Below are 4,285 nucleotides of genomic sequence, written 5' to 3'. Positions count from 1 at the left end.
TCAGCGCCTGTATCTTTCTCAATCCTTTCTTTAGCCCACCTTATTCCTAGAGCTAGCGCCACCTTTTCTCCTCAAGGTCTTTCTATCATATAGGTCAATGGGCGGAAGCAAAACACTGTCTGATTTACCAGCTTCGCGTCTCTCGCATGACAAGCTCCGCATTTCGCAGTTTTGCACCCGAATTTCAGAGACGAAAGGCGCGACAGGCTGGATGCGTGGATGCGGGGGAGGAGCGGAGACTTGTGTCAACGTGAGTGTACTGTATTTGCATTTTTCTCCGCTTCTGGTGCTAGCGACACGTTCGCTACTTATGCGAGAAAGTGAGGCTAGCCGAGTCCGCTCGCAAGCGAATCCTATTTTCTGCGTCCTTGTGGTTTCTTTTTCGTGTCACATGCAAGCGCCGGAGCTTACGAGCGATTCCCTTGTGCAACCACGGTTCTAGGGCCGGGCCAGAGTGGAGCGCGAGCGAGGAGGGACTTCGCCTTGACGGGCACGCGTATATAAGGGCGCTCCGTGCCGAAGACCAGACACACACACCGATCCTTGCACCGAGATTCTCCTTACGAGCAGCAGCAGCAGCAGCAGTCGGAGCATCAGCAATCCAGCCATCATGATCAAGCTCCTGGTCAGTATTCGGAAACACATCCTCGGCCTTGTCGTTGTTTGTGTGAGGTTCACCTTTTGAAAGCGGCAAAGTTTCGACCCCGCAATCCCTATAGACAGCGAACCTAGACCCGAGCTCCATTGGTCCTACTCGCCCAGGCGACTTGCCGCTCCGCGGACCAATGGCAATGGCGCTCTGTACTACAGGGCATGAGGTCGTGATTTCGATTGCCAGCAAGCAGCTGCCGCGTTCCGACGGACGTGAGATGAACTAAATTACGCTGACGTCATAAAAGCACACCCAGTTCTGAACGTGTCCCATTGCAGCCCGCCGGTAGCTACGTGCCACTTCGTGAAGTCCATTGCTTACCATACTTAGGAAAATCACATTACTTAGTACTTGCGAAAGGATTGCTCAGGATGAGTCCAAAGCGTCAGATTATCGCTGTTTGTCACAAAAATATGTTTAATGTTACACTGGTCGAACTTCTCGAAACGGGGGTGCTATCGCGACAAAAAGTATTCGAACAAATTTGATTGTTCTCGCTCGACCACTAGGAAAACACCATTAAGCACCAAAACTACGACAGAATCGCTTACTACTACTCGAGCCGCACACCGTGTATTAACTTCAGATGCTAGCCGAGGATGATTGCACGTCATGGCCTCGTGTAGCGTTGACGATCGTTTGCTGTCGTGTTCGCAGGAGTATGAAGATATTCTAGTTGTGCAAACCGATCATTAGTGCGCTTTAACACGGCATTGTAGCGCGCCCGAATGTGACCATGGCGCGCTAAGTGGTGCCCGTAATATGACTATCGTTAACGGAAGATTTTCAAAGAAACCAATCGGCGGTGGAATACCGCTCGCACTTATGCCACGTAATGTGACTCGGTGATTTCGGCAAACCATCTCATTCTCCTTGCAGATCCTCCTTGCCGTACTGGCCCTCTTCGCCGTCTCGTACACTATTGCAGCACCACAGTACGTTGTACCGTACGGCTACCCGTACCACTATGGCTACTACGGCGCATACTACCCGCACGCCTACTACTACGGGCGCTGAACCAGCACCGAAGCCAGGGCAGCGACAGTTCGTGGTAAGCGAAGATGGAACCTTATTATCAGACTGCTCGTGGAGACCAATAAGGGCACATTAAACTCAAGAGCCAGAGCAGCCAGCAATGACTGTAGATAATGAAAGTATGAGGGAATTCAAGGTGTTTTAGTTGTCGAGGTAAGCAGTGTTATCGTTTGTTCATATTTGCGACAATGGCTTACGGTAACTGGCAACAAGTGAAGGCTGCATGAGTGTTCGTCGGTGACTATAGAAGCGAAATTTTGTAGAATGAAAGATGCACGTATGTTTCTTCTTCGTGGGACTTGTTTAGTGCAGGATAACATGTATAAATCATCTGTTAAGGTTCAGTACTTAGCCCCGCTATTAACATGATTTGTGGCTTAGTTTTGTTCTTTGTTACGCAAAGCTTTATTGTATCGAGGAAATGAAGTAGCAGAATAGTGTAGACACGGCGTTCAAAGAATATTCGTGTGGAACGAAATAGCCAATGACTGACTGCCCTGAAGCCATGCATGTGACGCACCATATGCTGGCTTACGGTGTCGTGAAGCAAAGTTAGAGTTTCATTTCGTAGTTAACGAAGACAAGAACAAAATCATGATTAATAACACCGTATCCCAGCGGAAGGATCGTAGAGAACACAACAGGCACTCACAATGGTACGAACTTCAATGTGAGTGATCTATCGTAGGGACAGTATACAATGTACGACTTTCCGAATAGCAAAAAGTGCTATTCTTCGGAGACGTACTGCATGGGATACTTTTGATACCTTGCCTTGAACTTTGCTTTGTTGCTGTTTTCAAATGTTGCAGGCGATTTCTTCGAAAGCAACTGAAATTTCTTAACAAACTCCTTCAAGGCCATGGGCACTTCTCATGGTCACAACCAAGCCGCCCTAAGTCACTTCTGCTGTCCAGCGGAGCCCAATGAAGTCCACTGTTCTAACGTCGACTCTTCTTCAATCTTGGATCTTGGTTCGGAATTAAAACCATTCTAACCAGACTGAACAGACTCCTACCTTTGATTATTGCATTTTCAAACGAAAATGCCGGTGGGATGCTAAATTACACTTCGTCCTGGCAAACACAAAAACAGTGAGGAGTTCAGGCGACACACTTACAAGAAGAGAGTTGCGCTGCGAGATTTCCGTTTCTTGTCGCACACCTCCCACACACTATAAGACATATCAGTGGCCTGTCATTAAGCCATTTCTATACTTGCAATGATTCATTTCCTTTTCGTAATGTGTACAACGCTGTACCAGCACAAGCGCATTTGCCAGCCGTTTGTTGGCAGCCTGCGTAAAGCTCATCCTCTCGTAACCTCTAAAAAACTTGAGTAATGAGAGAGCTCCAGTTTGTGGTTGTTGACTGTATAACGTGGATTGCTGCGCTCAGCCGTGGGTCGATAACTCCTAGAATCGGCGCTTTTTGCGCCCTTTCGTTCTCGTATTTCATCTCTTTCTTGTTTTAATAATTTTGTAGACTACCCCAAAGCCATATTTTCTTTTATCGAGTTCTTAAGCGCGACAGGCTAGTTCGTGCTGATATTGCAATCAATCTGAGTTACGATAAAGTGTAAAGAAATGTCCGTTCTACCGTTTCATTACCTATAGGCTGACATTGCGAATATACGTATTTGCGGCGTTACACAGATAATTTTCGGCGTGCAAGCAACCAAGCACAACATTATTAGAGACTTGAATATCGCAGGCCTTGTTGTTAAACGCAGACGTTACTGTTAAAGCAGTGAAGTTAAACTTCACTGCTTTAGTCACCTTTTCAAACTATTACCTCTACCATATCCCTTCATGCTTAAACTGCCGCTGTTGTGACTGCAGCAGAACAGTGCTCAATACAACAGTAACTACGGAGCATTGATTACTAATTTGAACTGGTTCATTTAGCACTCGCAATTCTGGGCGGCAGAAGTCGTCGGTAATGCTGTGACAGTGCTGTTCCAGGGGCCTGCCTGTCCGGTTCGAAACTGTACATATTCATATACGAAAAAGGCATGTTTACTTGCTTACGTATCGGCCGTGGCACGGCCTTCGTTTTCTTTAACCACGGCTGACACGTAAGCAAGTAAAGACGCCGTTTTTGTATGTGTGCTCCTCTCTAAGCTACCTACATGCATACCGGACCTAGACAACATTGTGTTTAAAATTATATATATATATATATATATATATATATATATATACAATGTTTCACCGCATGATATGCTCGTATCCTCATTTAGCATTTGTATACTAGTGGGCACAGAACCTCTTTTGGTCTGTTAACGTGTACTGTCCTTTTTTTAATGACGTCTTTTTTCTCATATGTCAATTAAAAAAACAGTTCCGCAGCAGGAAATGTACGCGTTCCGTGCAATATCTCTTCTGCGCCGAATATTTTCGCCATCTTGAGACTCTGTGCATTGTAAGTTTACATGCGGCTGGCGGGGACGTACTCGTGCTACGTCGGTGAGCGCTCACACCAGTTACCTCCTGTAAATCTGCAGTATCTGTATGTTGACAATTTCATCTCCAATACTTCCTCTGCAGAGCAGCAAAGCGATCGTGCTTCCGCATTTGCTCACGTCATTCACATCAAT

The 4,285-nt window shown here is 46.3% G+C and overlaps 1 long non-coding RNA gene across 1 annotated transcript; it reads left to right on the top strand.

The window, feature by feature from the left end:
* Window positions 1-496: 496 nt before the first annotated feature.
* Window positions 497-2,689, top strand: LOC119465966 (uncharacterized). Its single transcript, XR_005194966.2, has 3 exons — window positions 497-625; window positions 1,532-1,703; window positions 2,500-2,689. It is a non-coding gene; the product is annotated as an uncharacterized LOC119465966 (long non-coding RNA).
* The last annotated feature ends 1,596 nt before the right edge of the window (window positions 2,690-4,285 follow it).

The sequence above is a fragment of the Dermacentor silvarum genome, chromosome 10 (assembly GCF_013339745.2).
Source record: "Dermacentor silvarum isolate Dsil-2018 chromosome 10, BIME_Dsil_1.4, whole genome shotgun sequence".
In the NCBI taxonomy this organism is placed as follows: domain Eukaryota; kingdom Metazoa; phylum Arthropoda; class Arachnida; order Ixodida; family Ixodidae; genus Dermacentor; species Dermacentor silvarum.
Note: the sequence above shows the minus strand (reverse complement) of the source record. Positions and strands in the feature narration are given on the sequence as shown.